At 38.0% G+C, this 21,884-nt stretch overlaps 1 long non-coding RNA gene across 1 annotated transcript in view; it reads right to left on the minus strand.

The window, feature by feature from the left end:
* Window positions 1–21,634, minus strand: part of LOC134314827 (uncharacterized) — a 127,085-nt gene extending 105,451 nt beyond the window's left edge. The window contains exon 1 of the long non-coding RNA XR_010012428.1: window positions 21,496–21,634. This is a non-coding gene — a long non-coding RNA (uncharacterized LOC134314827). The remainder of the gene's footprint in view (window positions 1–21,495) is intronic.
* Between the last annotated feature and the right edge of the window lie 250 nt (window positions 21,635–21,884).

The raw sequence follows: 21,884 nt of genomic DNA on the forward strand, positions 1-21,884 counted from the left end.
ATCAACTTTCCATTCAATCATGTTGAATGGGGTTCAGGTCGGGGCTTTGTGCAGGCCGCTGGAGTTCCTCTACAAATATGAACATGACCATATCCACAAAAGTCCATCATGTGGGGTCTAAAAACAGACAGGATGGATGTAAACAAAACGAGGAGTACAGCCCGATTTCTGTCTGTCTTGGAAGGGCTTCCCACAAGAGTTGAAGAGTGTCTGTCAGAATTTGTGCCCATTTAGTCAAATATTTGTAAGGTCTGGCACTGACTTGGTTAGAAATGACTGGCTGGCAATCAGGTTCCCGTTTAATCATGCTGAATGGGGTTGAGGTCGGGGCTTTGTACAGGCCACTGGAGTTTCTCTACAAATATGAACATGACCATATGCGCTGAATGGACGTAAACAAAGCAAGAAGTACAGCCCGGTTTCTTTCTGTCTGTCTGTCTGTCTGTCTGTCTGTCTGTCTGTCTGTCTCTCTTCGGAAAAGTTGAAGAGTGTCTGTCAGAATTTGTGCCCATTTAGTCAGATAATTTTAAGGTCTAGAATTGACTTGGTTAAGAACAACTGGCTGGCAGTCAACGTCCCATTTAATCATGTTGAATAGGGTTGAGATCGGGGCTTTGTGCAGGCCGCTGGAGTTCCTCTACAAATATGAACATGACCACATCCGCACAAGTCCATCATGTGGGGTCTAAAAACAGACAGGATGGATGTAAACAAAACGAGGAGTACAGCCCGGTTTCTGTCTGTCTGTCTGTCTTGAAAGAACTTCCCACAGGAGCTGTCAGAATTTGTGCCCATTTAGTCAGATATTTGTAAGGTCTGGGATTGACTTGGTTAAGAACGACTGGCTGGCAATCAGATTCCCATTTAATCATGTTGAATGAGGTTGAGGTCTGGGCTTTGTACAGGCCGCTGAAGTTTCTCCACACCAAACTCATCACACCATGTCCTTCTTGATCTTGTTTTGTGCTCAGATGCACAGGCAGGTCCTTCTGAGATAGAGAATGACACTAAGCACATTCTAATTATTTAGTATTGTTCCACTTTTAGTCCTTCTTTTTACCCAAACAGAACATATTAAGGGCGCATTCACATGAGAAGCGTTTTGCGCTTCGCTCACTGTGAGCTCGGCACAAATTGCCGCTTTGCTCAGCGCTCTGTGCGGTAAAACGTCATCAAAGTGTGAATATAAGATGAACCTGCGTTTGTGTGAAATACATTAACTGTCAAATTCAGTCTGAAAGCTCCACATGTATCTGTGTTTAGCTGGATTTTCCTCACTGTTTCACTTTTAAACTTGTGTTACAGCTCGAGGTTCTGAGAAATTGCGAGAATCAGCTTTTCTGAGAGAGTCTAAAATGCTTATCGCTAAAAAAAAAGCTTAACGTGGTTTAATGTACTAAGGGAACGAGACAGGAGCACTAAACCTCTCTTAATTATTATTGCTCATAAGTTCTCTTCATTAATTAAATTGTTTGTATATGTTAAGCATTGTTCGTTCGTCCTGAGTGGCTTTTACCACATCATATCAAACAGTTCGTCTTCTTTGGATACTATGACTCAATGAACACTCTTTCACAAGCAGGTTCTTATGACCAGCATGGTTGCAGCAAAAAAAAAATATTCTTCTGAACTGAAAATCTTCTCAGGCTCCATGTTTCAGAAGATGGCTATCTGAGATGACCAGGGTTGCTCAACTAGAACAGTTGAGGTGCTCCAGTGCAGTTGCACTCAGGCGATCCCTTTCTGTTTGGAAGGCCTTTATGGATGTACTTAAGAGGCCATAATCTTATTTTATTTTATTGTATTTTATTTATTTATTATTTTCTTTTTTTTTATCTAATTCTTTCTTATCATTATTATTATTTTAATTTCTTTACATATTATACATATTGCATATTTATTTATTTGCTTATTCATTTATTTTCATTAAGTAATTAGTCTATTTTTTAAATTAATTATTTATGTATAGTGTGGGATTTTTTGTTAATGTTCATTGTTGTTCCTGTTTGAAAACTTAAATAAAATATTTTTTAAAAAAACAGTTCGTCTAACTGAAGGAGCTTTAAAAAGGCCAGCGGCAAAATGGGTCAAAGTTCATTCGGGTGAACTTTGAGTGACACAGTAAGTGTAAAAATCGCAATTCCAATGCAGCAAAATTGTGCTGTGCGCGCCACACTCCATAGGAAACAATGGCACAGCTGGTGCAAAATCATCCTTCAAGGCCTTACTTTAATACTAATAATGAGATCAGACCATATTATCACTGATATCAATAAAAGACCATGATTACAGAGGGTTACACAGTCACCTTTAATGCGTTTTTCCCAGCATCGTACCAACTTTTTAATGCCATCAGCAAAAAATGTTTTCACATCATCATCACATGAAAATCTTCTTCCCTTTAAAGCTTCTTTGAGGGCCCAAAAAGGTGGAAATAAGAGCTAAATCCAGACTATAAGCGTTGCTCTCTCAGTCTCTTAGACACAACCAATTACTACTTCTCCCACCCTCACCGCTTCCAACCAAAATATAAAAGTGCAGAAACTTTTTGAAGATCCCTCATACATTTGTACATGTCTGCTGCTCCTTATCCCTGACGTGCTAGACGGTTCTAGGTGTTACCCATCATGTCTGAGGAGCAGTCGAAATACAGACGATTAGCAAGTGCGGTGCCCTATCCACCACACTGCTTGTGACTTAGTCCACTTAACACACAGTGCAGTCTCACTAATTACCATGGGGCTCTGTGTACCCCCCCCCCACACCACCACCCCATCTAACATCCAACACCCTCCGTCGGAGCCCATAGCACCCCCACGTTCCCCGCGGCCATGGGACGCGCTGACAGTAATCTGGCAATGACAGCGTGTGGACGTGCCGTCATTAAGCTGCCCGTGTTATTGAGATGATAGCCCCGAGAACGCGGACGCCGTGCCAGAGACAGCGAGCCCCCAGCTTTTCCTCTCCGGGTGAAAAACAATGAGATGGTGAGGGAACGGGAGAGAGAGCTCCCCTTTCCGTGAGCCGTACCATCCTCACACTGGTATAATCTCAGACTGCAAATGCAGGGTTGCCAGAAAATGTTCTACTGTCTGCTTGTTGGATTTAATTAAATAGAAAATGAGTTAAAAATAGCTCAAATGGAAAGACTTTTTTCTTTGCTTTTACTGATCTGGCATCCAGACGTGGAACAGGCTTCGCCATGCAAATATGATTTACGCATATGAGCGAGCTCACTTTGTTCAAGTTCTATGTTCTATAAATTAACAAATAAGAAAATTTACATCCTTCCTGTGCAAAATAAATGTATGATCACAGGAAGAGAGAAAGAGCAAAGCAGGAAAAAGAAAGGAGAAAAACTTTCCTCCCCCTCGTCACAGAGTGGCCTGACAGGGGAACAGATGGCAATTTAAGCTGAGAATTTATGAGCGCCACAATCTTAATGTTGCATAAAGAAAAGAAAAAGACTCGCATCAAACCCACTGACAAATGTACTTGCTAATATTAATGCGTTCCTCATTCATCCAATATGCTTCCTAATTGCTTTTCTGTACACAGTAATATGGCACCTGCTGCTCAGCCCGTGCTCCGGCGTTCGGGAACGAGGCATGGCGGCCGGTGCCGCCGGCCCTCTCGCCGTGATGAATGCAGGGCCGTGCATCACGCACCGTGCCTGTCAGCCAGCATAATTAAAATTTTAGACTTACAGCCAAGAGAGAGAATGGAGGAATGAGAAGAAAAAAAAAAGGATTGGGGGAAGGAGCGGTAAACAATCAGTGCACAAACACGGTCACTGCTCAGAGCCATCTTTACAATTATACTGCTCGGTTTGTTCGTCTCGAGTGCAAACGTACACAAACACTCGCTGGAAACATCGTTTTTAATAGACGTGTTTGTTCGTTCGTCTTCGGTAACCGATTCTTTGTAAGTCTGGAGCCTAGGCTAGAAAACCTTTTGCACAGGGCTTCATCACACACTCACTTGCTTAGACACACTAAGAGGCTCATTTAGCACAGCCAGGCCACTTACTGTAATGTGTTTGAAAGGTAAAAAAGGTTAAAAAAAAATGTGTTTGAAAGGTAAAAAAAAAAACCTGAAGCTGGAAACGACCTGCTGCACCACCCAGCTGACCTGTCCAGTCCAAGAAGCTGAGTAAATATGAACATGTCCTTCATGTGGTGTCTAAAAAACAGACAGGTGGCCGCTCAGGTGGCACAGCGGTAAAAAACGCTGAACACCAGAGCTGGGATCTGGAATACATCGTATCGAATGAACAACCATTTCATTGCATTCTTATATAACAATAACAATAAAGGCATTTATTTATTAGGTGTTGTTTTTCCAGGCACTTCATGTACTTGCTTGTGTTTAATCAAAGCAGACGTGAATTCATGAAGACTGTTACACCATACTGTTATAATGAAAACTGTAAAATATTCCACCACCCAAGTGGTGTAATAGATAGTAGTATAATAGGTGTAATAGAGTGGACAGTGAATGGACACGGTATTTAAAAACTCCAGCAGTGCTGCTGTGTCTGATCCACTCATACCAGCACAACACACACTAACACACCACCACCATGTCAGTGTTACTGCAGTGCTAAGAATGATCCACCACCCAAATAATACCTGCACTGTATTGGTCCTGTGGGGGTCCTGACCATTGAAAAACAGGGTGAAAGCAGTCTGACGTAGCACTTCAGTGGCACCAGCATCCGTCTGCTGGTACTGTGCCGTTTTAGCTTTACTCCATATCGCTTTAAAGCAACACATTAATTGAACTGCCTTTAATTCCTCCATCCTCAGTCAGAATTAGGAACAGACGTTAAGTAGAAAAATGAAAAGCTCATTTTTACCTCCAGTCTTGTATTTCTTGCCATGACATTTCAGAGTAGAAATGGAGTCCTTTGACATTTCTTGAATTAGGCCCGATAGCTAATATGTGGAATTACACCTTGTGCGGAGTCACTTGGGATCATGCTGGAGACTCCCTATAGCTCCTGTCATTAACTCTATAACAGCTGGTGTTAAATGCACTAAATTGTAATATAATGAGCATGTGAATTGCAGGCAATTACAGAGTTAAATTGAATAAATCCTTAGAGCAATAAAGTCTCTTTTCCCTTAACATCGAGCCTAATTGATGCGGATTCTTGTGCGTGTGATGTTCTCAGAGAAACATGCGACAGAAAATCAACTTCTATTCTGAGGAATGATTCTGATGTGTGGAGTCGCTTCTGCTTATTTACTAACTGTTCATTAAAGACAAATATCTAAATTATTATTATTGCTTTCTTAAAAGCTCCTGCAGATATGCTTTCATGTGTGCCTGCAAAATACTCAATGATAATCATGTTTACATGATTAGTTACAGAATCATGTATTTATTAATAAACCTCAATCCTGAATATCATCTATAGAAGATAATTGTATTATTTGACCTCAATCATAATTATTTACTATTATATCATTTTCTTAATTAATAAATATAACTGAACACAAATCAGAGTCTTATTTAGTTATAATTTTTTGTGGTTTTTTTTATTATTATTTGTATTATTGTAATAATTATAATTTAATGGACCCACTGTTTTTTTTTTATTATTATTATTTGTTATTGTTATTTTGATAATGTCTTGGACCCACTGTTTTTATTATTATTATTATTTTTACTTTTATTGTTGTTATTAGGGATGTACCCACAATGCGATGCGATTCACAACACTGGGTTCACGATACGATTGTTTAAACAAAATGAAATTGAAGACAAATTGTGAGCATAAGTTTCCTTTTATTATTCCTCTTTAAAAAATAAAATAAAATACTGTATTTGTGCTTATCTTTTATTTATCTGAATAATAAATGTTCTTTTATTTTTGAGGTAGGTACAAACTATGCAAAACAATGCTGCACATTTTCCTTTTTGTGTAAAAAAAAAACGAAATGAAATGAAAATGAAATTTTAAAACAAATCCTACATTAAACAAATAAATCAATAATACAAATAAAGAAAGTATCCTCACATAAATAAATTTGGCTGGAAAATTCCGAACCTGTAGCAACCCTGTAGTGACGTAAACCAGGCGAGGTGAATAGTGCCAGTGCCCTCTGCTGTTACATGTAAATCGATTTGAATCAATACACATGTGAATCGATTTTTAACTGTCTTGTGGTGCATCGTTACATCCCTAATTGTTATTATTATAAATTTTGAGACCCACTGTTTTTTTGTGTTTTTTATTATTTTTTCTATTATTGTAATAATTATAATTTAATGGACCCACTTTTTTTTGTTTATTATTATTATTATTATTATTATTATTATTATTATTATTATTATTATTAATATTATCATTATTATTATTATTATTATTATTATTATATTTTATTATTGTTATTATTATACTTTTTTGGACCCCCTGTTTTTTAGTTTTTATTTTTTTATTTTTATTATTGTTATTATTATAATTTTTTGGTCCCATTGTTTTTTTATTTTTATTTTTTTATTATAATTATTGTTTTTTTGTACCTAAATTTTATTTATTTATTTATTTATTTATTTATTTATTTATTTATTTATTTATTTATTTATTTATTTATTTATTTATTTATTTATTTATTTATTTTTGCTGATCAAATTTTCAAGTATTTGTTAAATTGTTAAGATATTTTAACAATTGTATTTACACATTTACACTTAAATTAAGTCTACAAAACTAAACTGGAACAGAATAATACAATCGTATATTATTCTGTATTTATTAATGAATAATATGTATGCTATAAAAATAACATTATTTATTTTTATTTTTATTTAATCACGTATTTATTACATTAGATTTGCTTATTTGTTAAACAATGAATATGTTCATTTTTTTCTTTCTACACAAATCACTAAAATGTAAATAAAAAATGAAAAAATGTGAAAATTTATGTTGAAGAAGATGCACAAAAAAAAAACTGTATTTATTATTATTATTATTTTTGCCGTACTTTTAATACCTCTTTTTCTATCATAGACACACACACACACACACACACAGAGTGAGAATAAGCGTGCAAGTGTGAGTGACTGAGCGATGGAGGGAGGCTTGTACGGTGTAGCCGGGTAGCTTGTTGTTAAGGAGGAAGTGTGTTAGGCGTGTAATGGGGGTGTTGTGCACCTGAAGGCACATGTCAACACAGGGTCCCAGGAGCTGGCAGCAGCCGAGGGCCTCAGCTCTACACATCTGCTCTGCCTGTTTCCAGTGGGCCAACTACACATGCACACGCTGAAACCTACACACACACACACACACACACACACACACACACACACACCACTCCCCTCACTCACATATGCATAAATGCACACAGACAATCTGTTTGACAAATCGCACTTACTAATGGTTGTCTTGTTAACTACATGTCGGACAAAAGTTTAAATGCTGGCTACACCAAACCCTGAGTGAGCTCAGGAGAGGAACAAACTTGTGGTTTGTTAAAGCGTACCGTTAATGTGCATGCAGTCAGAGTTTGCTCGGCTGCCGTTCTTTCCTCTCCACCTGAGAGGCCCGGCACACAGCAATTACCCATACACGGAGTCAGAAATGCTCATGCACGGCACATTCACACCAGCTTACAGACGGCATTTAACGCAGCATGGGCGCTGGCGGGCGAGCCTCGACACCATCCATTACTGCACTCATCCGCGTGATCCGCGTCGCCAGACAGCTGCAAGTTCCTCCCTGCTTTGCCTTGTTTTGCTTATCAAACGTGGCGCTCTTGCTCAGTGTCACGCGAGCGTGTGGACCGGCCCTGGGTCCGCCACAGTTTCGTAATAATTGGGCTGTATTTTATGGTTTGTGTATTTTAAGATTGTGAGAAATGGCTCTAACGAATAAATCATTCATACGTTTAGAGTGATTACCGGAGCGGGAAGTGGGAAGCCGGATCGCCTAAGATAGATTACCCATAATGCATTTCGAGAAGGCAACTAATTAGCAGAAGAAAGGTCAAGTAAAACCAGAAAGTGATTAGAGAGAGAAGACAGGAAAAAAAGAGAAGAAAGCGAGAGCGACTGTGGGAGAGAGAAAAAGAGCGCTCACATACATTTAGTCCCTTTTGGATGGATGCCAAATGTCTTTTTTTTTTCGCCACTGTAACTGAAAGCGCTGCTTTAATATTTAATGAAATGCTTATGTTGCGGCACCTGGACACATCCGCAGCTACGCTGAACTGTTGCCTCCCAAGTGGGTCATTACTGTAGCCATTTGCAAAGGGCGCGGGCCTCGCTCTGCCCACAGTGATGCCAGGCTTCAGGAATCTGCTGCAAAACAGCAGGGGACAGCGCGGGGAAGAAGGGGGGGGTTGTGTTGGTGCGGCGCTGCTGCTCACCTACAGAAAGGACAGAGCGCGGGGTGAAAAACAAGCCACGGAAAAACAAAACCTACAGCACAACATCAAGGGCCAAACTGCTCCCACAGAGGCCTGCGACAGCAAAGCCCGCAGCCATTTCTACTCGCCGCTACGATCGGGGATTACACCGCCGCGTAGCTGGGCGCCTTCTCGTTTCCATACTCTCAAGCCCGACGATTTGCGAAAGTTTGCTTCGTAGCCCTTTGCACCCTCCTTTGTCCCTCTTAATGATTCAAAGCATCAATCCCATCAGCCGTCAACGGGGAGCAGATGTCCTACGCTAGCTTACGTTCTTCTAGATCCGTGAGCGGCTCTTTAAAAAGCATTAGCGTGTGGAGTCCTAGCTGGCTTACCACAGTCTGCCACATGCTTCCACAGGCAGGTAATCCCAGGGTCTAATGGAATTTAATTACTCCAGCCACATTAATCATGGCTACAGTGGAGCACCCACTATTTTATCACCGCTCTAAGGGGTTATTAGTACAAATACACTGTCAAACTGCATTACGTGTGCCACGCTTTAGGTGCCATCCTTCACACATTTATTAAAATCTATATCAATATCTATCAACAGACACCTTCTTCAACTGCGCATTAAAGCTGGGAGAAAAAAAAAGTTTCCTGCCAGCAGGTAACTGCTGTCGCTGAAAGTTTCAGTTCATTAATTTTGTCCTGCCACTTCTGCCCATCATCGACACGATTGATGGGACGAAACCGGCAAGGACAGACGTGGTGAAGCTTAAACACAGAAATGCATTAGCACAGACGAGTCTGCTGCATTAGACTGTACATGCCATTAGAGGTAGTATAAAGGTGAACAGGTTTTAATGTTGCTGTTTAACTTCAGTCTAACATGTTTAAAAGCACAAGCGCATTATTGTGCTTATTCAATTCCAGAACAAGTTTGGTATCCAAAATAAAGCAGTTTTTTATGACATCCTGTTTGTTATAATAATATAATATTTAATGTTCAATAGTCAACTATTTAACCTCACTGAACTACCATCCGTTAATTCATAATCTGTTTTATACTGGTCAGGGTTGTTGTGGGTCCAATTCATTAGCCAAAAGGCAGAAAACAGCCCAGAAAGGTCACCAGTCCATTACAGAGCACACACACACACACACTCACACTTAGCTCCAATGAACCTAACTGCACGTCTTTGGACCTGTGGAGGGGAACCGGCGCATCCAGAGGACATGCAAACTCCACACATAAAGGAGCCTAATCGCCTGACTGGCTACCCACCGCACCATATGTATGTATATATACACCGATAAGCCATAACATTAAAACCATCTCCTTGTTTCTACACTCACTGTCCATTTAATCAGCTTCACTTTCCATATAGAAGCACTTTGTAGTTCTACAATTACTGACTGTAGTCCATCTGTTTCTCTGCATGCTTTGTTAGCCCCCTCTCACCCTGTTCTTCAATGGTCAGGACCCCCACAGGTCGTTTACAGAGAAGGCATTATTTGGGTGGTGGATCATTCTCAGCACTGCAGTGACACTGATATGGTGGTGGTGTGTTAGTGTGTGTTGTGCTGGTATGAGTGGATAAGACACAGCAATGCTGATGGAGTTTTTTAAACACCTCACTGTCACTGCTGGATTGAGAATAGTCCACCAACCAAAAATATCCAGCCAACAGCGCCCCATGGGCAGCATCCGGTGACCACTGATGAAGGTCTGGAAGATGACCAACTCAAACAGCAGCAACAGATGAGCGATCGTCTCTGACTTTACATCTACAAGGTGGACCAACTAGGTACTGTAGGAGTGTCTAATAGAGTGGACAGTGAGTGGACACCGTATTTAAAAACTCCAGCAGCGCCGCTGTGTCTGATCCACTCATACCAGCACAACACACACTAACACACCACCACCATGCTAGTGTCACTGCAGTGCTGAGAATGATCCACCACCCAAATAATACCTGCTCTGTAGTGGTCCTGACCATTGAAGAACAGGGTGAAAGCAGGCTAAAAAGCTTTGTAGAGAAACTGATGGACTACAGTCAGTAATTGTAGAACTACAAAGTGCTTCTATATGGTAAGTGGAGCTGATAAAATGGACAGTGAGTGTAGAAACCAGGAGGTGGTCATAATGTTATGCCTAATCGAGATATATATATATATATATATATAATACTTTTTAGGTTTTATTATTATTAATTATAAATATGATTAGTGTTCTTGTTTTTACTGTTAGGCATTATTTATATTCTTATTATTTTATTTTATTTCATTTTCATGTTTTACCCCTGTATCCTAGTAAAGGTCACAATGGGTTTCCCCAAAACACTGGAACAAATGCAGTAACACATCCCAGACAGGATGTCAATCCGCTGTGGGGTATTATTATTATTATTATTATTATTATTATTATTATTGTTATTGTTATTGTTATTGTTATGATTATTATGATGATGATGATTATTATTATTATTATTATTATTATTATTATTTTTATTATTATTATTATTACTGTTATTATTATTATTGTTATTATTACTGTTATTATTATTATTATTATTATTATTATTTTTATTATTATTATTATTATTATTATTTTTATTATTATTATTATTACTGTTATTATTATTATTGTTATTATTACTGTTATTATTATTATTATTATTATTATTATTATTATTATTATTATTGTTATTATTATTATTATTGTTACTGTTATTATTATGATTATTATTATTATTACTGTTATTATTAATATTGTTATTATTAATATTGTTATTACTATTATTGTTATTATTATTAGTAGTAGTGTTATTATTATTATTACTATTATTATTATTATTATTATTTTTACTATTATTATTATGATTGTTACTATTATTATTATTTTATTTTTTTACTTTTATTATTATGATTATTACTATTATTATTATTATTACTGTTATTATTATTATTGTTATTATTATTATTACTATTATTATTATTACTGTTATTATTATTATTATTATTATTATTACTGTTATTATTATTATTATTACTGTTATTATTATGATTATTATGATTTTTATTATTATTATTATTATTATTATTGTTACTGTTATTGTTATTGTTATTGTTATTATTATTATTACTATTATTATTATTATTGTTATTGTTATTATGTAAGATCATATTTTTTTACAATCTTGCTTTTTATGTAGTTCTGTTCCATATTATGAAATCGCTGCTTCTTTATTTCCAGCTTAATACAAACGTCTAAATACTTGTTTATGCAACAGAAAGTTAAAATCAGGTACCAGCTATAATAGTTCATGTTTCAGAATACTGCAGGGTACGAATTAAACCGAGAACGATCCTCTTCTCACTCCTGTACTGACCTACTGCTCTACATTTAAACATAACACATGCCCATTCTAAGTGAGAAACTTACAGTTTGATTCAGTCCCAGATTCACTCACCCAAGGACCAGGTGCTGGTTCCTTCAGTTTTAATTATTATTTCTAGCTCTATAATAGGAGTCAGTAAATGGAATCTCTGGTCTCTCTGTGTATTTTACAGTAAAATAAAACGGCACAATAATAAAGTGTGGAATTTGAGCCCTGCTGCTCTGGATACTTGTAGGTCAGGGAAACTAATTTTACAGGAAATAAGGAACGAGAAATAAGAAAGAAGCAAAGCCACTAAACGTCTGTAATGGGAACCATCTAAGCAGCAGGTATTTTTGCTATTCACTTAGTGTTATATAGTCTTCACATTCTTTTTTAATAATCTAGAGCACAATACAGAGCTTACACAGCAGTCATATTTTTAGTTGACGACTGAATACAACCGCTTATAAAATATCACTCAGAGAATGAATTTATTGTTCACTCACTTTATTAAGTAAATCTGTCTGTCAATTATTTTATAAGCTCCATCTACCATACAGATCTTTTTCCTTGGGTGTACAAATACGGCCTGAATTACTGTGGAGTACTGGTTGGCAGAGGCGATTTAACCTGCCTGTGGGCCCAGGGTCTACGGCTGGTTGTGGGTATATAGAGGGGGCACAAAATTATTACACTTGCATTGTGTACTGATTTTATGAAAACTATACGTTGGACTGTACTATATATATATATAGTCTAGTAACGTTAAGCAGGTTACACAGATTCCCAAAATCCCTTGCTGTGCACTCAATGTGTATTGTGATTACATGTATTCTGATATTTCATTGTCTTTTAGTTATTTTTATATTTTACTTAACGAAAATATTGTCGTGTTTTTACTTTCGCTACCGCGGCACTTTACCGCTAGCATTAGCCACTTGCTACTGTAGAGGCTGGGCTCACCTAGCCGCTGTCCGGTGGGGATGCATGGGTCTTTTGCTGTGCGGTGGTGGAGGTGTGGGAATAAAGGCACACGACAGGGTAGAGTCACTTTAACTGTTTAGTCAGGACTTCAATGAGCGTTACAGCACTTTAGACCGCCTAATTCCAGAACCCGAACTTTAATGCAGGGACCATAAGGCGAGTCTCATATACAAAACTAACTGCAGTACGTCCGAACACACGCGTATAAACCTGGTGCTGCATTCTGATTGGCTGAGCTAAATGTCACCCACATACTAGCTCTAACCAGAGCCGTTCTCTCTACCGCTCCGGTGTAAATGATTTACAAAATCATTGGTTGTAAGCTTCCCCATTCTTATTAACCAAAATAACTAACAAAATAAATAAAAATTAAAACAGCCAATCCGCGGCCCTCAATTATTCGGGGCCCCTGGGCTGAAGCCCAGGTAAGCCCATGCATTAAATCACCCCTGCTGGTTGGTGTAGCAGGTGTAGCAGTGTTGCTGGGATTAGAATAGTACTGCAATATAAACCCAACAGCATCCTGTAATCAAGCATTAAGTATTAATGTACACATACAACAAGTGCTGACTGGGTGTGTCCCAACAACACTGCTACACCTGATACACGCATACCAGAACAACACACAGTGCCATGTCATTACTATGAAGGTGTCCCTGAAGTGCTGAGAATGGTCCACCACTCAAATTACATCATGTCAGTGGAGAGGGTCCTTTGGGGGTCCCCTTTGGTTGATAAATGGGGTACAGGGAGGTGGAATTGTGTTCTACTATATAGAATATATTAAAAAATTCTAGCAGTATCAGATCTTAACAGCAAATTTAATTATTTTAGCATTTTGTTCATCAAAAAGAGAAGTTGCTCCAAGACATCTAATTAAAATGATGTGTCTGTGCAGGCATATAAGTCGATCGTACAGAGATCCATTTGCCATGTAATTTTTAAGTTATTATTATTATTATTATTATTATTATTATTATTAGAGCAGTGGGTCAGTATTAACACACAGTGCCGTGTCATTACTATGAGAGTATCACTGCAGTGTTGAGAATAGTCCACCACTTAAATTACATCCTGTCAGTGGAGAGGGTCCTATAGGGGTCCCCTTTGTTTGATAAATGGGGTACAGGGAGGTGGACTTTGTCATTTTTATTTATATATAAGTGTATTTTGTACCCATTTGGACTCCATCACTGTAGGGGTCAAGCATTCAGGTGTGTACCATTTTCTTGGAGTATGCCACACATGTACATGTACCTCCATGGTATGTAAATATTACTAATATTTAATATTACTTATATAATTAATAAAAAGTATTACGTTTAGCCACAGTAGACCTGTTTAAAATCATTTGCACTTGCTTTGCTGTATTTCCCCACTGATGTATTTAGATCCCTTCTTTAATTTGTCTAAATATATGGCCAAAAGTATGTGGACACTTGCCAATAATCTTGCTGGACGCCAATCCACTGTGGGGTATTCCTATTCTTCTTTTTCTATTACTATTATTATTATTATTATTATTATTATTATTATCATTATTATTATTATTTGATAGTATGCCATTGCATTTCTAATACAATTAGCTTATTAAAAGAATTTTGACTATTATTATTATTTTCATTTAATAAAACACTTGCACTTTCTGCTCTAACAAAGTGTTTAGTTGTTTTTAGGTAACTAAACACATTTTACTAAAGACGATTTAGCATAAAGTAATTTCAAAGAATACCAATAAGAAAAGCCAATCGATGTTTCGGTCTGTGGGCAAGCGTGTTCCTTTAGTTACAACGGACTGCACAACCAAAGCACAAAGGATTATTGAGCTCCACATCAATTCTAACTGCGTTCAAACCGGCGTACGAACACAAAAAGCCAAGCATGAACGAAAGGGCCTTAAGCTCCGCTTTGATCTGGATCCGGCTATCAATGAAAACAAATACTGTAATCTGGATCTGAAGCATAGTTAGCCATCTTGCAATCAGTAAACACTGCATTAGGCTTAGCCGACAGCGTCTCCAGAAATAAGATGGGTGCTTTTAGCAGAAGTGCATGAAGAGAAAGGAGACACGAGGACTTCGGCTCACGGCTATATAGCTGAGATTACTGGTGCATGTGTGAGGAAGTGCAGTGTGTTGTGGGTGGTGGGTGACAAACACACAGTTGCACAGCAGAGGATCACACATACGAAAAAATGTGAGGAGTGGAGGAACCCTCTGGATCTCTGCCACTCATCTGGCCACCTTCCTAACCAGGGCAGAAAATCAAACAAGTAGGAAAGAATTAAATAAAAGCTAGAAGAAAAATGATTTCTTATAAATAGCCCAGTTGGCCAGAAGGCATAGGAAATGAGAGCAGGGAGACGCAGAAGACGAGTCTGAGCCTGACACGGGTCTTAAAACCGAGAGGGGGCGGAATCAGGGACCAACTGAACTAAAATGGCTCCAACCAAAGCGAGGATTAGTGTTCCTGCATCCACCGCCAAGATTCTCTAAAAAAACAACTAATCACCTTTAAGTTCTCGCCTGTTTTTTTCTTTCTTTTTTATTCCACCTCACTCAGTTCATCTGTTCTCACTCTCTTTTTTAGGAGCTAGCCCCCCTTCCTCTTTTAAAGTATCATTTCACCCCTTGCAGTCATTACAGCTAAAATTAAGCAGGGGCCGTTCTGCCAGCGTCGATTAGACCTATCTTAGGTTCCGAGCTTGTGAGAGGTTTCAGTGTGAGGTACAGAGCCGAGTAGAATTCGCTCGCTCCTTCCGCCGACCGGGTAGAAATGGGCACATTTGCGCCAAGCAGTCTCGCGGCCTCACTTGCTTCTTCTTTTCCCTTTACGCAGAGGAAAGGTTTGTGGCGAGAAAAACGTTTTGATGAGATGGAGAACAAATAACCAGCAGCCACCAGAAGTACTAAATGACTCACCACAGAAAAGCTGACGGCTTTGTGTGAACGTGGTAACAGATGCTCGGCACATCGGCCGAGGTATAAATAACAACGAGCGTTGTTACATCGAACACTGATAATTCTGTCAGAAACAAATATCTGCACTTATTATACAAGCGGTCATTTAAACAGCATACAGAAGTGTATAGTGTACAGTACAGTCTGATTCTCAAAATCTGATAAAGCCAGCGAGATCCTAATCACAATATTTAGTGCACCTTCAATCTCGGATTGCTATCAGATTTCTGTATCTGTATTTTTGTACATGTGCTGAAACTAGTGACACGATGTTTAGGAATGGCTCAGCTTTTAGAACAGGCTCTTTATGTTGGTTATTGTAGGTATCTGACTAAAAGTAAAGTAAATAGGTAAAGTAAATAGCAGCTTATTTTTAAAAAGAAAAAAGTCAAATACAAACTGAGGCTTGAAAATGGAATATAGAATAATAAACTGGCTTACAATAGGACTAAGTTTGAAAGACCTGGCAATGCTACCAATCAAAAAGAGTCTTTTTTTTCACTAAAATTTTCTATATGAATTTTGAATCTAATAAATAACTTATGCAATCAGAGAGTCAATATATGGTAATAACCTGGTAAGATCATTCTGCTTTCAACCAAACAGCAAAAAATGTATATGCTTGGAATAAAAACAGGACTGGGTCTCGGACCCGGTTTTGATCGATGCACTTCATCACTGTATGTAAAAAGATTTGCACATTTTGCCCATGTGTGCATAGGTTTTAGCTCCTAAAAACAGAAGGTCGATTAGATACAGTAGATTTTACTTAGGTTAGAGTGACCTGTCTTATGTCCAGTGTTTAAGGGTGGTGCCAGACAAGCTGTAAACCTTAACTAGGATAAAGCGTTAAATAAATAAAATAATAAACTATTAGAATAATAATAAATAATTAATTAATTAATTAGTAAATTTGGTAAGTAATTCGAGACACCACTCAGTAAAAAAAAATATAATGTTATCACTTTGCTGTTAATAAATAATAATAATAATTATTATTATTATTATTATTATTATTATTATCATTATTATTATTATTATTACTATTATTATTACTGTTATTATTATCATTATTATTATTATTTGCATTAAAAGGTTTTTTTTTCTGTAGAGGATATGTAAACTTAATCTCAGAAAATTTTTAAAAATCAACATAAAATGTAAACTGACCAGAAGTGACCCAATCTTATGCATAACACACATAAGCACCACTTTCACGACATAGTAAAGACGTTACTGAAAGATTAGCTTGTCAGTCATTAAGACCTGAGATTTCTGTTATCAGACGAGCATACATATATGATTAATTAAATTATCATACAGTAAAGAAGCAACAACCACTCTGATTACTGACTGACTCCTACAATTCCAGACTCGGATTAATAAAGAGCACGTTACCTCATAAACATGTTCTATGTTTAACACAACACAGCAGCAGTTTTGCATACAAGTCTGTGAGGGTCATCAGTGAGTACTAATCAATTAGCTTAGCGGAACACAAGAAACAAGCTGTTCTCTGATGTTACTATTTAAAACAACACAAAATGTCCACATCAGCAGATCTGTGCAACTAATTCTTACTCTGTAACCCAGTTACTGACAAAAAAAGAGAACTAAACAAAAAAATATATATGCATCCATAATTGGCTATTTCAGAGAAGCTTTAAAGCTTGCATTTATAAACAGACCAGCAGATTTAGTTAAATAAGAGCTTTAAATCCAAAACAAGCCAAGCAAGCAGAGAGGATCCAGTCATTATCTAATCATCATACATACTTCTGGCTTAAATACATTCCTAGATTTCTTTCTATATATTATCATATGAGTGATTAATGTGACTGTAAAACTAAAGGCTGTGCATGTCACCCTGTCACCAGTTCCTGAATTGAGAGTCAAACAAATCAGACCACACTCACAAATGACTGCAAATATGCAAGTAATTTAGCGTTAAATTCGGTAACCTAATTGTACAGCATGTCCAGCCTAATTGAATTGTGCTACGTTGTGCACTGCTGTTATGAAAGTAAAAGTGACAGGAGTGATACGAGACTGAAAGCGGAAAGAGCTGGAGCTAAATGCAATAATAATAATAGTAATAGTAATAAAAATAATAATAAATGTAAATACAACAGTAAAATATCTCTCCAAAACCCAATTACCCAAAGAAACACTATTTTTTTTTTTTTTTTTTTTTTTCAGTATATCACTCTTTACCCCAATCAGCACTAATAAAAAAATATCTTGTTTGTGTTTATTTGTGTCCACAAGAAGAGCTAGCTGTTGTGATTGAACATGAGATGCTGAGTAAAATCACAGGTAATAACATGTGACGTATAATTCCTTACACGACCACCTGTGCTAATTGTTTTTATAGCGAAAACCCACACAAACAAAGCACAACAACAAAAACAGACTTGTTTTCTAATTATAGTGATATAAATCGTATCAAAGGAAACTGCTTTATATTATTGCATGACATTGTATTTCACACATAGGACATAGGTGCACCATTACGAAAGTGTATTGACAACCTGTCAGTATATTTTAGTCTCTTATTCTCCGCACACACACACAATCTTTATTCTTTTTAATTCTAATAATTACACCGGGTCAGAATAAAAAACCCTAACTATGTGGAAAACACAGTCCTATATATAAATTTCAAGCAGCTTCTTCAAAATAGACAACCAATGTATTACCTGATTTTTAGTCAAGTACATTTCAGCTCTGTGGGGAACAATACAATAAATCCTAATTTAAAAATAAAATAAAATACACAGCATGCTTTACATGAAACTCATGGAAATGCCTTCATGCTTTGTATTAAATCTAAGCATGTGGAGCTTGAAAAGCCTCCCTCTATCGGCTACATGCTGAAGTGCACTTGACCCTCTCGGTTTACTTCAGTGTTTCTGTGTAGCATTGTTAACAATAAACCATGTCACTAAACAACTTAACAGAACTTCAGGTCTGAACCCTAATGAGCAAGCCATACCAAACAGTGAAAATTATTAATACATTTAAATTAAATTAAATTACATCAGGTAGGATTATACTGTGCTGATACTGGATGTAGCATATTATAAATCTAAGTATTAATACAGGTATAAAGCATGTTTGAGGTAACTCAGACTTTCTTAAGTAATCACTTTATCCTGATTAAGGGTTGCAAAATGCCCAAAGCCTTTCTCCCTAAAAACATATATACTCAGCAAATACAGTACATAGCAAATCTATTATGAGGCAACAAACACTTACATACTCAGTAATTCCTATCTAGGGGCCATTAGATTATCCAATACCCTTACTGGCATATTTTGGGTGGTGGGTGTAAACCAGAGTATGTGTAAAAAGAATAAATGCTACAGCTTATACATCTGAGACTGAACACACTGAGATGAAGATTCCAATAAGCAACTATAAAAATTTTTTGCTGTGGTCATATTTGATTTAGGCACCTGGTTGTCATTAACATTGTTAAGACAATTCCTTGATAAAAAATGGCACACAGTGGAGCAGGTAGTAGAGTTGGTATTGGGTGGTTGAATGGTTTAAATCCTCTACTCACAGTCTGTGAGGGGTTTGGCATGTCTGCCCATATAAGCGTGGGATTTTATTGCGCAATCTGGTTTCCTCTACATTCATCTATTCCTCTACATGGATTGGCTGGTTAAGGTGTGACTGAACAAGCGAAGACTAGTGTAGACCCACCACAACCCTGACCAGAATAAAGCGGTCACCAGAAACAAATAAATAGATGTATCAGGCATAACTTTATGACCACCTTCCTAATATTGTGTCGGTCCCCCTTTTGCTTCCAAAACAGCCCTGCAGCTGTGATGCTCTGTGTATTCTGACACCTTTCTATCAGAACCAGCATTAACTCCATCATTTGAGCTACAGTAGCTCGTCTGTTGGATCGGACCACACGGGCCAGCCTTCGTTCCCCACGTGCATCAATCAGCCTTGGCCACCCATGACCCTGTCGCTGGTTTACCACTGTTCCCTCTTTGGAACACTTTTGATAGATACTGACCACTGCAGACCGGGAACACCCCACAAGACCTGCAGTTTTGGAGATGCTCTGACCCAGTCGTCTAGCCATCACAATTTGGCCCTCGTCAAACTCACTCAAATCCTTACACTTGCCCATTTTTCCTGTTTCTAACACATCAAGTTTGAGGATAAAATGTTCACTTGCTGCCTAATATATCCCACCCACTAACAGGTGCCGTGATGAAGAGATAATCAGTGTTACTACTACTACTACTACTACTACTACTACTACTACTACTACTACTACTACTACCTGTCAGTGGTCATAATGTTATGCCTGGCTGGTGTGTATATATCTGGTTGTTGGAAAATCATTTAAGCAGTGAGTAATTTAGAAAGGAGGGTTCAGAATGAAAGAAGAATATAAAATTAAGGATGAAAAAGAGAGGGAAAAAAACAAATAAAAGGACAAAAAAACAAGATAGAAATAAAAAGAAATGATTTATTTTTGTGGGTGATAAAAACAACTGCATAAAAACACTGCACCACATTTAACATCTCTGTGTCACTCAGAATGAATTCAAACGTAATTAAATTCCTCCAAAATGTGACATGATGTTTGAAAAACTCAACATGTCAACGAATCTCATCCCACTGATCTCTGGGTGAGCCCGGACGTCTGTCTCTTAGAGACGGGCACATTTATTGTCTCCTTTGGTTTTTATTTGGCTGCCACCGTGGCAAGGTCCTGTCACGGCCACCTTGACTGCGGAGAGCTTCACTCCAGCACTGATGTGACAACAGGCTGCTTTGTTGCCAGACGTGTGGATCTGCTTTGAACTGAAGGCGTGGAGAAGCGGTCCGAATGTAAATTATTGTTACTTACATGTTTAACCTGGCATCCTCAGGAAGAGTGTGTGGGTTTAGGAATTCTGCAATCATGTTGCCCTCTTTTGGCTGGTATGTGCGACTGCAGGTAGTTTGCAGGGCATTTTTTTTAAAGTGATGAATCAAAACCTTGGTGTGATTTTTGTTTGGGGGTTGGGGAGGGGGGGTGATAAACATAAATTAATTAGGGCTGCGTTCTACACCCTAAACTGTACACCTATGGTCTCTAGCATGTTAAAATGAAGTTTGTTTGTTTGTTTATTAGGATTTTAAGGTCATGTTTTACACTTTGGTTACATTCATGACAGGAACGGTAGTTACTCATCACACAAGGTTTATCAGTTCACAAAGTCATATTGAACACAGTCTTGGAGACAATTTTGTATCTACAGTTTACCTCACTTGCATGTCTTTGGACTGTGGGAGGAAACCGGGGGTCCCGGAGGAAACCCACACAGGCACGGGGAGAACATGCAAACTCCACACAGAAAGGACCCGGTCCGGTTTCCTCCCACCTGAGGATCGAACACAGGACCTTCTTGCTGTGAGGCGACAGTGCTACCCACTTAGCCACCGTGCTGCCCTAAAATGAAGTAAAATACTACCAAGTTTAACCAACCTAATAATAGCAACCCTTATTTTTCAATAATCTGAGCACATTAAATTAAATCTGATTATAAAATAACACCCATAAAAAGAATGATAATTAGCACTTGCATAGGTTCATCCTAAACTTCAAAAGCAAACACCACTTCAAAAGTGGTACCATTTATTTCAGGTTATCAAGGTGACCTGAACCCGCTGACAGCTGGCACACGAATGGCCTCAGCACTCCATCAGCAATGATATTGAACAAAATATTCCCTCTCCCTTTCACTCCCCTCCAGTACCCACTCTTCCCCTTTGTAATTTTATACTCACTCTCTCTCTCTCTCAGGCTCTCCCTCGCTCCGTCTCTCGCTCCTCCTCAGACCTGCGGGTCACTCCAGCAGGAACAGGAAGCAGCCGTCCTCCACGGCGGAGCTCACCTCTCCCAACAGTTCCTCTCGGAGCTTTCGGAGCTTTGATTTCCCTTCTCTTCTGCAACGAGAACGCACAAAGCCCGCCAATGTAACTCGCACTGTACGTCCCTTTCAGCCTCCACACCTATCTGCTTCGCTTTTCTCTTTTTTCTCCCTTTTTTCTCCTCTCCGAGCTTGACAAGGAGAAGAGGTGGGTAGTTTATTCAGTAATCTCCAGAATGGCTGCTCTAAATAAAGATGCTCTTCAGATTCCATTATATGTCTAATGGTCTATCACCGAGGGTGCAC

The sequence above is a fragment of the Trichomycterus rosablanca genome, chromosome 5 (genome assembly GCF_030014385.1).
Source record: "Trichomycterus rosablanca isolate fTriRos1 chromosome 5, fTriRos1.hap1, whole genome shotgun sequence".
Lineage (NCBI taxonomy): Eukaryota > Metazoa > Chordata > Actinopteri > Siluriformes > Trichomycteridae > Trichomycterus > Trichomycterus rosablanca.